The following is a 13,782-nucleotide window of genomic DNA, read 5'->3' as shown; positions in this document are numbered from 1 at the left end:
ACTACTTCTACTTTTTCCCCTTCTATTTGCCATGAAGTGATGGGATCAGATGCCATGATATTAGTTTTTTGAATGTAGAGTTTCAAGCCAGCTTCTTTAACACTCTCCTCTTTAACCTTGTAAAGAGGCTCTTTAGTTTTGCTTTACTTTCTGCCATTAGAGTGGTGTCAGCTGCATAACTGAGGTTGTTGATATTTCTCCTGGCAAGCTTGATTCCAGTTTGTGAGTCATCTACCCCACATTTCTCATGATATGTACTCTTTGTAGAAAGCAGGGTGACAATATACAGCCTAGTTGTATTCCTTTCCCAATTTTGAACCAGTCTGTTGTTCCATGTAAGGTTCTAACTGTTGCTTCTTGACCCACACACAGGTTTCTCTGGTGGTAGGTGAGGTAGACTGTTACTCTCATCTCTTTAAGAACTTTCCACAATTCATTATGATCCACACAAAGACTTTAGCATAGTCAATGAAGCAGAAATAGATATTTTTATGGAATTCCCTTGCTTTCTTCATGCTCCAATGAATGTTGGCAATTTAATCTCTGGTTCCTCTGCTTTTTCTAAGCCCAGCTTATACATCTGGAAGTTCTCAGTCAACATACTACTAAAGCCTAGCTTTAAGAATTTTGAGCATAACCTTACTAGCATGTGAAATGAGCACAATTGTATGGTAGTTCAAACATTCTTTGGAATTGCCCTTCTTTGGGATTGGAATGAAAACTGACCTTTTCCAGTCTTGTGTCCACTGCTGAGTTTTCCAAATTTGCTGACATATTGAGTGCAACACTTTAACAGCATCATCTTTTAGGATTCTAAATATCTCAGCTGGAATTACATCACCTCTACTAGCTTTGTTCATACTAATGATTCCTAAGGCCCACTTGACTTTACACTCCAGGATGTCCGGCTCTTGGTGAGTGACCACACCATTGTGGTTATGGGGGTCATTAAGACCTTTTCTGTATAGTTCTTCTGTGTATTCTTGCCACCTCATCTTAATTTCTTCTGCTTCTGTTAGGTTTTTGTGTTTCTGTACTCTATCATGGGTGGAGATTTAATGTGGTATGCAGCCATTCTGAAGGGTAACTCAGTAGAATTTATTTAAGTTTGATGTGCATGCCTAATGACCTAGCCATTTGGTTCTCTGTATACAGAGTTACTAACCAGTCAATCCTAAAGGAAATCAGTCCTTAATATTTATTGGAAGGACTGATGCTGAAGCTGAAACTCCAATTCTTTGGCCACCTGATGCAAAGAACTAACTCATTGGAAAAGACCCTGATGCTGGGAAAAATTGAAGGTGCGAGGAGAAGGGGACAACAGGGGACAAGATGGTTGGATGGCATCACCAACTCAATGGACATGAGTTTGAGTAGGCTTTGGGAATTGGTGATGGATAGGGAAGCCTGGTGTGCTGCGGTCCATAGGGTCACAGAGTCGGACACGACTGAGCGATTGAACTGAACTGACAGAGTTAAGGGGGGAAGCTGTGCTGTTTGTTGCAGTTTCACTTATCTATTGCCACATAGTAAACCCCAACACTTAATACTTAAAACAGCAATTCACAATCATCCCTCAGGTTCTATGGGATGACTGAGCTCAGCTGGGTGATCTTCCACTAGATTGTAGAACTCTGAAGGTTCAACTGAATTAAACATCCAAGATGGCTTTTTCATTTACATGTCTGGCACCCTTGTGCTCTTCTACTTGGCCTCTGTCTCCAAGGGAAGTGTGGGGCATATCCTTTTCCTAGGCCTCCGTGAGATGGTCTCTGTCTCTTCAGAAGACTATTGGACTTCTTACATGGTGGCCAGCTTCCAACAACATAGAAGTGAAAGCTGCCAGTCCTTCTAACCCTCGGTCCTAGAGCTGTTGCAGCACCAACTTCCCTGCATTCTACTGGCCATGGTGAGTCACAACATCAGATTCAGTGTGGGAGGGGACTTTTTTAAGGACGTGAAAATCTGGAGATGGACTTTATTGGGAGCATCTTTGGAGACTAGTTACTACCATATACAGTATTATTTGTCATAGGCAAAAATTAGAAATTACCTAAATATCTATCTGGCTTCCTGGTGGCTCAGAGGGTAAAACGTCTGCCTGCAATGCAGGAGATCCAGGTTCAATTCCTGGGTCAAGAAGATCCCCTGGAGAAGGAAATGGCAACCCACTCCAGTACTCTTGCCTGGAAAATCCCATGGACGGAGAAGCCTGGTAGGCTACAGTCCATGAGGTAGCAAAAAGTCGGACATGACTATGCGACTTCATTTTCAACTTTCACTTTCAAATATCTATCAGTGGGGAAATGTCTAAATGAACATATACATGTGTAAATTTATCACAATATTGAACTGCAGTATAACACCATGAGGTAGAGCTACATATACTGACAGGTAGACTTTCATGATATGTTAAGTGAAAAAAGAAAGTCACGGAACCATTTAACAACAAAGGATTTTTTGTAAAATAAAAATCTCATATCCAATCTGTACTGTATAATTGCATAGTATAAGCATTTAAAGTATCTAGTTTAAGCAGCTAACAGTGTATATCTATGGGGAAGAAGAAATGAAATTGGGGTAAATGTCGGGGTAAATACTATCTATGATTCCAAGTGTTTCCTTATTTTCCTCACAATGATGTCTACGCCCAATTCACAGAAAACTGAAAGCACAACATTGAGCACAGATAAGATTTCTGGAACAAGGATCTGTCTTTTCTATATTCCTCAGTGTGCCCCAAAGAAGAACAACAGTGAATGAGACCTCACCCAAGCCTTTGCCTTGCCCCGCGTCAAGCACAAGAAATGAACATCTTTGTTCCTCCACCCTAGGGCCAGGAATTTCTGAAAATAAACCTCGTAAAAGGACCTGAGTTTGATCAATAAAACTATCAGGAGGTAAAATTGAAGTGCCAATTTCAAATCTATAACTTCTCAACAATTCTCCATGTGATGAGAACTGCACCAGCATAGGTTTTCTGTACACCCTGGAGCACCATTTGCCTGGAGGATGGAACTAACACTGTGACTTAGGCCACTGGCCTCAGAACCGACCTACTGTGCTGGCATGGAAGCAGAGCAGTTAACAACAATGTCCAATAGATTTGCTTGGGTTCAAATCCGACTCTTTTATTAACATGTCCTTGAGTTTTTGTCAGAGTTGAATTGTTGGCACATAGTAACTCATAGGAAAAAACAACTGTCATCTATTGTTGGGTTCAACCTTGTTAAGATATTATTTAAACCAGTATTACTCAAAGTAGCTGGTCAAAATTCAAATCTTTATATGAGGATAAAAAAGGAGTTAAATCAGTGTTATTCAGAAAAGATCTGGTTTGTGAACACTTCATCAGATCTATGACAATAGAAGGAAATCATGCTAGAAAATTAATCAATGTAAAAAACTTTCTTCATCAAGAAATTCTTACCATTTGAAAAAAGAAAAAGCTATTAGCTGAACTGAACTATGGGCTTAGTGGCATAGTTGATTTACATTCTGGCATAAGCTCCTAACTTTGTAGCACATCGGCACACAAATCAAACTTTGAATAGCGCTGATTTAAATCTTCTTTGGTATTTTTTTGCTAATATTTAAATTGACATATAGTTTGGCTTCCCTGGTGGCTCAGACAGTAAAGGATCCACCTGTGATGCAGGAGAGACCTGGGTTCAATTCCTGGGTTGGGAAGATCCCCTGGAGGAGGGCATGGCAACCTACTCCAGTGTTCTTGCCTGGAGAATCCCCATGGACACAGGGGCCTGGAGGGCTACAGTCCACAGGGTTGCAAAGAGTCGGATACAACTGAGCTACTAAGCACAGCACATAGTCAATTTACAATATTATATTAGCTTCAGGTGTACAGCATAGTGATTCAATATTTTTTATAGATTTTACTCCATTTCAAGTTATTACAAAATAATGGCTGTATTCTCTTTTCCAGGGAACAAGTACCACAAGTACAATGTACCCTTGTTGCTTGTTTATTTTATTCATAATAGATTGTATCTTTTGTGGGGTTTTTTTGGCCACACTGACTTGTTGGATCTTAGTTCCCCAACCAAGGATAGAATCCACACCCCCTGCAGTGGAAGCAGAGTCTTAACACTTGGACCACCAGGAAAGTCCCGGTAGATTGTATCTTTTAATTCCGTATCCAATCTTGCCCCTTCCCTCTTCCTTTTTCTGACTAGTATATCCACTAGTTTGTTTTCCGTACCAGTGAATTTGTTTCTGTTTTGTTATGTACCTTGATGTTCTTATTTTTTAGGTTTCACATATAAATGATAATATACATATTGTCTTTTTCTGTCTGAATTATTTCACTAAGCATATGCCCTCAAGGACTACCCATGTTGTTACAAATGGCAGAATGTCATTCATTTTATGGCTGAGTAATGGTCCATAGTGTGTGTGTGGGGGGAGGGGCAGGAGGAGAAGGGGACGACAGAGGATGAGATGGCTGGATGGCATCACTGACTCGATGGACGTGAGTCTCAGTGAACTCCAGGAGTTGGTGATGGACAGGGAGGCCTGGCATGCTGCAATTCATGGGGTCGCAAAGAGTCGGACACGACTGAGCGACTGATCTGATCTGATCTGATCTGATGTATGTATATACCACATCTTCTTCATTCATTATCTACTAATGGACACTTGGGTTGCTCCATATCTTGGGTATTGTAAATAATGTATAGACATTGGGATTATTAATTATTATTATTAATAATAATAATTAATAATTATTAATTGGGAAAATTAATATTTTCCGTTTTTTCAGATATGTACTCCGAAGTAGAATTGCTGGATCATTTGGTAGTTCTATTTTTGTTTCCTTGAGGAATCTCCATACTGTTTTCCATAGTGGCAGCAAAAAAATATACATTCTCATCAAGAGTACTCAAGGATTCCCTTTTCTCCACATCCCTGTCAGCGTCTGTTATTTGTAGACTTCATGTAGCTTGCGGGATCTCAGTTCCCACACCAGGGATAGAACCTGGGCCATGGCAGTGAAAGCCCAGAATCCTAACCACTAGGCAACCAAAGGAACTCCCTATTTGTAGACTTTTTGATGATAGTGCTTTATTCTTACTTATTTTTGTCTACTTGATTTATTTGTGTCTGAAAGAAGCTTGTTTATACCGTGATTGTGATTTTGTAAATTTGTCTCCATGATCATGTCATGTTTTGCCTTTTGTATTTCTCCGTGATGTTGTTAGGTACGTATGTGAAAAAGTGAAAGTCACTAGCTCATGTCCAATTCTTTGCAACCCCATGGACAGTCCACGGAATTCTCCAGGCCAGAATACTGGAGTGGGTAGCTGTTTAGTCCTGCAGGGTATCTTCCCAACCCAGGAACTGAACCCAAGTCTCCCACATTGCAGGCAGATTCTTTACCAGCTAAGCCAACACGGAAGCCCTAGGTATATATAAATTTGTGATAACTTTGTCTAGTTTGTTTTGTCACTGTACATAATAAACGCTGGTTGTGGCCCACCTTATACATATTCTCTCCTTACTCCTTAGCAGTAACACCCCAGTTTGGTTGGAGTAGCAATATACTCAGCTAATAATTTGCAACTACTGGTTCATCTTCTGTTTAGGAATAGCCATGGGTATAACCCATGGGTGTAATCAAGATCATTTACAAGAAAAAGAAATGCAAAAAGGAAAAATGGTTGTCTGACGAGGCTTTACAAATAGCTGTGAAAAGAAGAGAAGTGAAAAGCAAAGTAGAAAAGGAAAGATATACCCATTTGAATGCAGAGTTCCAAAGAAGAGCAAGGAGAGATAAGAAAGCCTTCCTCAGTGATCAATGCAAAGAAATAGAAGAAAACAATAGAATGGGAAAGACTAGAGATCTCTTTAAGAAAATTAGAGATACCAAGGGGACATTTCATACAACAATGGGCACAATAAAGGACAGAAATGGGATGGACCTAACAGAAGCAGAAGATATTAAGAAGAGGTAGCAAGAATACACAGAAGAACTGTACAAAAAAGATCTTCATGACCCAGATAATCACGATAGTGTGATCACTCACCTAGAACCAGACAGCCTGGAATTCAATGTCCAGTGGGCCTTAGGAAGCATCACTGCCAACAAAGCTAGTGGAGGTGATGGAATTCTAGTTGAGCTATTTCAAATCCTGAAAGATGATGCTGTGAAAGTGCTGCACTCAATATGCCAGCAAATTTAAAAAACTCAGCAGTGGCCACAGGACTGGAAAAGGTCACTTTTCACTCCAGTCCCAAAAAGGGCAATGCCAAAAAACGCTCAAACTACCCCATAATTGTACTCATCTCACTCATAGTAAAGTAATGTTCAAAGTTCTCCAAGTCAGGCTTTAACAGTATGTGAACTGTGAACTTCCAAATGTTTAAGATGGATTTAGATAAGGCAGAGGAACCAGAGATTAAATTGCCAACATCCGCTGGATCATCAGAAAAGTGAGAGAGTTCCAGAAAAAAAATCTACTTCTGCTTTATTGACTACACCAAAGCCTTTGACTGTGTAGATCACAATAAACTGTGGAAAATTCTGAAAGACATGGGAATACCAGACCACCTGATCCATCTCCTGAGAAATCTGTATGCAGCTCAAGAAGCAACAGTTAAAACTGGACATGGAACAACAGACTGATTCCAAATAAGAAAAGGAGAATGTCAAGGCTGTATATTGTCACCCTGCTTATTTAACTTATATACAGAGTACATCATGAGAAATGCTGAACTGGATGAAGCACAAGCCGGAATCAAGATTTCCTGGAGAAATATCAATAACCTCAGATATGCAGATGACACCACCTTTATGGCACAAAGCAAAGAAGAACTAAAGAACTTCTTGATGAAAGTGAAACAGGAGAGTGAAAAAGTTGGCTTAAAGCTCAACATTCAGAAAACTAAGATCATGGCATTTGCTCCCATCACTTCACGGCAAATAGATGGGGAAACAGTGGAAACGGTGACAGATTTTATTTTGGGGGCTCCAAAATCACTACAGATGGTGATTGCAGCCATGAAATTAAAAGACGCTTACTCCTTAGAAGAAAAGTTATGACCAACCTAGACAGCATATTAAAAAGCAGAGATTACTTTGCTGACAAATGTCCATCTAGTCAAAGCTATGGTTTTTCCAGTAGTCATGTATGAATGTGAGAGTTGGACTATAAAGAAAGGTGAGCGCCAAAGAATGATGCTTTTGAGCTGTGGTATTGGAGAAGATTCTTGAGCGTCTCTTGAACTGCAAGGAGATCCAACCAGTCAATCCTAAAGGAAATCAGTCCTGAATATTCATTGGAAGGACTGATGCTGAAGCTGAAATTCCAATACTTTGGCCACCTGATGGGAAGAACTGACTCATTTGAAAAGATGCTGGGAAAGATTGAAGGCGGGAGGAGAAGGGGACGACAGAAGGTAAGGTGGTTGGATGGCATCACCGACTCAATGGACATGCCTTTGGGTAAGTAATCTCTGGGAGTTGGTGATGGATAGGGAAGCCTGGCGTGCTGCAGTCCATGTGGTTGCAAGGAGTTGAACACGACTGAGCAACTCAACTGAACTGATGGGTATAATTTCTGATATAGGTACCACTCTTTCTTTGCATTTCCTTTTTTCCTCTTCTCTCTGGAACACGGAGGTTAAGAGTCATTTTAGTATCATTAGGAAGCCATGAGAATGACAGAACATAGAGAAATAAGCCAGGAGACTGCTGACAGCATGAAACCTGGGATAGGCCTGGCTTGCCTGGCAATGAGTTACTTATATTGTTAAAATAAACTCTTTGCTGAAGTAACTATTGTTGGGTTTTGTTATAGCCAGCCACACATGAAACCTTAACCGATCACAGTGTAAAATGGCCTCTCTTGTCCTTTTTTATGTCCCATACCTTAAATTGGGTCTTACAGGGTATTTTATTTTTAATTGGAGGCTAATTACTTTACAATAATGTGGTGGTTTTTGCCATACATTGACATGACTCAGCCATGGGTGTTAATACTGCTGTGCCAGCTTTGTGTTTATGATGCAATATTTGTCTTCTAATGATTTTGTGCCCATTTATTTTCAATCTACATGTTTTTTTAAAGTGTCTTTTTGGTGCCTCCCTTTCATATTTAATATGTACCTTTATGTAGCATATTGTACTATTTTTAATATCTAATCCAATTTATCCAATTCTTCAGATATATATATATACATATATATATATACATACATACATATAAACCATATATATCATATGTAACAGGACTTATTTTTAAATCTTATTTTGGGATTTCAATTTATTAGGCTTTCTCTTTATTTCTAGTTTTTCCTTTTTTGACTCCTGTCTAATAAAAATATTTTTTTTTACCATCTTTACTTTTTTAGAAAGTTATCTATTATATTTCTATTTTACTGATTATCCCTAACAAATATACATACACTTAAGTTTAAATCTGAAGTTAGTGAATATCCTGTGCTTCTGGATAAGGCTAGAAACTTTAACTTTCCTCCAAGCTATTCCATTTCCATCTCACATGACTCTGCTGTCGTGAGCCTCCTTGTCTCTTAGTCACACATTCCTTCCTCACTAGCTTCCTTGGTCTCTTTTAGCAGCCCACTGACCCTGATCTGCCAAAAATGCACCTCTCTGACAGGCTGGATGCCATGCTGCTTCACCTCCTCCAAGTTCTACTCAAATGTCACCTCCTCACTGGTGCCCTCCCTGACGAGTCTGTCCCCAAAGCTGACCATTCCAATCTCCCTTGGCTGCTGTCTATTTTTAATCTTTTGCATGTATAATTATCTACACACTACACATTTTATTCATTCAGTGTGTATTCAACTCGCCACATGAGCTGAGTTTAAAATAGTGGGTTTTTTTTTTTTTTTCTGATTTCATCTCTTCTCGTCCATAAGATATTGTCTGGGAGCATGGGTGTAGCTTACTGCACCCCCATGAGGAGGAGAGGGAAGAGCCTTCACATCCATGCAGAGGGCACAGAAACCTTGATGGTGGGCTGACTTTATTGGTCTGCTTCCTGGTCCCATCTTGCTTTTGGAGGTGATATGCCACCACCATCCTTTGGCATCTGTGCCTGCAGCCATGAGACTGCCACCCTGAGTGATGTTTTACTCCTGAACCAGGGCTCTGACATTCAACAGATGTGCTCAGAGTTCTTTGGAGCATATGGGAACTCCTTCTGTCCTGTTACACAAGAATGTATGATTTATTCATCTCTTAGGAGGTGTAGATTATACAAACAATGTATTATGCCACAAATTCCAGCCTTGCTCCTGTCAGTATTTATTTGAGAGTTTGATGCCATATCATAAAAATGATATGAACAGTAAGAACTAAAATTTATCGGTACTAGTTGAAACAATAAGATTGAGAACTTGTTGAAATAATAAAACACAAAGTATTTTTCTTTTTAAAGAGAGAAAGAAATTTAGTATTCACATGGGATGGAAACTAAATCCTTTTTGGTAAATCATGATCCAACCAATGTAGCAAAGTAATATAACAGGATGCATACCATCCTCAAAATTGATTACACTTTCAAGTTAAACATTTTCTGAACTGCCATATATAGCAATTCTCATTGCCCTGATGTAAATGGACTACTTCATAGTGAAATAAGTTTAAATAAATTAATATACCTATAGCACTGAGAGTGCTGCCTAGTAACTGTAAGTACCATATGAATAAGCAATTATTATTCATTATAGAATTCAGAGCTGTTTGTTACATTATATATTTTACTTTCCACATGAAAAAAAAACAGTTTATAGTAACATTACACTGTAAATCTATCAACTTTATCCCAATAGCTATTTTAGAACTTTTCGAGGCCTAAATGAATATGCATTGTCGAAACCATGAATAATCTAAACTAATAGTTGAATTTCCTGATTGTATTGCGTTTTAATCAGGGTCCACTTCACATTTAACCAACATAAACTTTCCTTGCTGAGGCTTGTCAAGGCCCATATTTGAGCAGAGGATTTTTGTTTAGTTTCTTGTTTTGTTTAGGGGCTTAGTATATAGATGAAAAGAATGGACTTTGGATCAGACAATCTAGGTTCTAAGACTGAGTGACAGAACACAGTTTGTCTGGTTTATAAAATATCTAGAAGAAAGTGTATGACAATAATAAAATAAAGAATAGACATAATAATAAAGAAGAAAGAGAAAATGGAAATATAGTATTTTAAGGTTCTCTTATATATGTAAAGTGGTGTGACATCACTTGTAGGGAGGTTGTGATGAATTAAAGATGAACACTATGAACTCTAAAACAACCACTAAAACAACAAAACAAAGATTTATAGCTCAAAAGCCAATAAAAGAGATAAAACAGAATCATAAAATTTCAATTAATCCTAAGGAAACCAGAAAACAGAGAAAAGGAAATAAAGAGCAGATGGGACAAATGAAAAACAAAGAGCAAGATGATTGACTTAAATGTAATCAATTTAATAATCACATTAAGTATAAATAACTAAACCCCATAATTAAAAGTCAGAGATAATTGGATTGAATTAAAAAAGCAAGACCTAACTATATGCTACTTATAAGAAGTGCACTTTAAATAAAAAGACACAATTAGGTGAAAAACAAAAGAACTGAGAAAGATATACCATGATAACACTAGTCAAAAGGAAACTAGAATGGCTATATTAATATTCCACAAAGTAAATTTCAGAGTAAAGAATATTACCAAAGATAAAGAAGAGTATTTCATAATAAACAAAAGGGTGAGTTTATCAGGAGGACATGAAAATGCCCACAATTCTACAGTGTAAACCTTTATGAACCTAATAACAAAATTCTAAAATAATTGATACAAAGATGAAAGGAGAAAAAACAAATTGGTAATTATAGTCAGAGTTTTCAACATCACTCTTTCTATAACTAATAGAAAATCAGTAAGGACACTGAAGATCTGAACTGCACTAGGAAATTTATAGAATGCTCTGTAGATGCTGCACCATAAAACAAGTCTCAATAACTTTAAAAAGATTCAAGCTATACAAAGTGTGTTCTCTGACCACAATGGATTGATTAGAAATCAATAACAAAAAGGTCTCTGGAAAATCCCCCAAATATTTGGAGACTAAACAACATATTTCTAAATGACCCATAGGATGGAAAAGAAATAAAAAGAGAAATAAGATATTATTAATTGGATGCAAATGAAAATACCACATAGCAAAATTTGTGGGGGTGTAGCTTTAGCTTACTAGAAGGAAATCAATAGCATAAATGCATACATGAGAAAAGAAAAAATGACTTAAATCAATAACCTCAACTGCTACCACAAGAAACTAGAGATTAGAGAGCAAATTAAGCCAAAAATAAGCAGAAGGAGGGAATCAATGAGGATCATAGAGGAATTAAATGAAACAGACAATAGAAAATTGATAAAACCAAGTCTTTGAGGTCAATAACACTGATGAATCTCCAGCTAAAGTGACACAATGCGACAGCACTAGAGATTATATAGACATTAAAAGGATACTAATGGGATATTTTAACAACTTTATGCCAATAATTTCAACAACTTAGATGTAACAGGTTAATTCCTCAAAAGACATAAATTACCAAAGCCCACTCTGAAAGAAACTAAATAACCCTATATCTATTAAAGACATTGAAATTGTAGTTAAAAACTTCCTCCCATTGAAAATGCCAGACCTAGATGATTTTATTGGTGAATTCTGAAAATTATTTAAGGAAGAAATAACAGCAATTCAATACACAGGCTTCTATAAAATCAAAAAGGAGGAAATAATTCTCACCTCAATTTCTGAGGCCAGCATCATCCTGATTACCAAAACAATATGCATTACAAAAACACAAAACTATAGATGAATACCTCTCAAGAATTCAACGTAAAACATTCTAAGTAATATTTTAGCAGATCAAATCCTACAGGTATCAAAAGGATTATAAATCATGATCAAATGGAATTTACCCCCAGGAATGCAAATCTCATTATGGAATACATTGGCTTTTAGTCCCATAGAGCTTCTTGGTCTTCCATGCCATCTTTTCCTGAAGGTCTGTTACTTTCTTCCAGTTCCTTATTGCAAAATAACAAACTACAGCAAAACTTGGTGGCTTAAAAGAACCATTTGTTTTTAAGCAACAATTTAAAAACAACTGTTGTTTTTAAAACAAAGATTTCATTTTGCTCACAATATTGTAATTCACAATTTTTGGAAGAGCTCAACTGGATACTCACTCTCTGAGCTACATAGGGTCAACTACGGTCCCTGGGGCTGAGGCATTCCTTCCAGATGGCTTCTTTATTCAATGTGTTTCAGTGGTCACTGGTCTTTCTTGGCCTTTTTCTCTTTTCACATAGTATCTTACTCTCCAATGAGTCTTCTCATAGTTGGGCTTCTTGTAATGGCCTTAGGCTAGTCAGACTTCTTACATGGCAACCCAGGGCACCAAGAGGACAAGATAGTAGGTAATGGTCTTAAAGGCTATGCCTAGAACTGGCATAGCTTCATATCTGTCATACTCCATAGGACAAAACAGGCACAGATCAGCCCAGATCCAAAGGGAGGGAAAAGACACCCAGTTCTGTGGGAAAGGTATCAAAGAATTTGTAGCCATCTTTAGCCTGCCTTATACGTTTACTCCAGGGGCTTCCCTGGTGGCTCAGATGGTAAAGCATCTGTCTGCAATACAGGAGACACTGTTGTGAGTTGAGGGGAAATAACTGATTTTTTAAAAAAATACCTTTATTAGGTTATAATTTATACACCACACAATTCACCCATTTAAAGTGTACAAGTCAGTGTTTTTTAATATATTTAAAGTTGTGAATATATCATCATCACAATCTAATTTTAAAACATTTGTCTCCACTAAAAGACAGATTTCCCAGCCCAATTTTCCCTAAACCTCCCAGACTTACGCAGTTATTAATCTACTTTCTGTCTCCAAGGATTGGTCTATTCTAGACTTCTAAGTAAATGGAATACAATATGTAATCTTTAAGACCAGTTTATTTTGTTCAGCAAAATATTTTCAACATCTCTATGTGTTGGAAAAAAATCAATTCTCCATTTTTATTTTTATTGCTGAATAAATTTCCATCCAATGACTAGACCACATTTCATTTACCCATTCATTTATTGACAGACACTTGGGTACTTGTTAAAATTTTTTAAATTAACTTCTAGGTTACATTTAAAATTTTTTGGCCAGCAAGCCACATTCTCAATTACTTTTTAAAAATCCTGTAGTAGTTTTGACATTCTGCATTCTTATTTCAGCTCCTGCTGAAAACAGGTGTCCTGTTTGTGGTCTACTGAGCACCACGTTTTTCTCATTTTTGTGCACAACACTGAAAAGCTGTCTGGTGTCCTAAGCACAGTAAGGCTGTGATGTGTCATATAAGCTTCCTTCACCCATGAGTTACAGTGCTGCCGGTTGTGAGTTCAATGTTCATGAATCAACAATAAGTATTAAATACAGTGTCTTTAAATAGAAACACACATAAAACAAGGTTATGTATAAAGTGTGTGCTTGTGTGGGCTCACTCAGTCATGTCCAACTCTTTGCAGCCCCATGGACTGTAGCCTGCTAGGCTTCTCTGTCCATGGTGTTTTCTAGGCAAGAATATTGGAGTGGGTGTCCATTTCCTCCTCCAGGGGATCTTCCCAACCCAAGGACTGAATTCATGTCTCCTACACTGGCCGCCAGACTCTACCTGGGAAGACAACACCTGGGAAGCCCTTATGTACTAAGCAGTTGGTGAAAATGCGACTAGTTTCACA

The sequence above is a fragment of the Bos indicus x Bos taurus genome, chromosome 8, assembly GCF_003369695.1.
Source record: "Bos indicus x Bos taurus breed Angus x Brahman F1 hybrid chromosome 8, Bos_hybrid_MaternalHap_v2.0, whole genome shotgun sequence".
In the NCBI taxonomy this organism is placed as follows: domain Eukaryota; kingdom Metazoa; phylum Chordata; class Mammalia; order Artiodactyla; family Bovidae; genus Bos; species Bos indicus x Bos taurus.
This window is presented reverse-complemented; position numbering follows the sequence as displayed.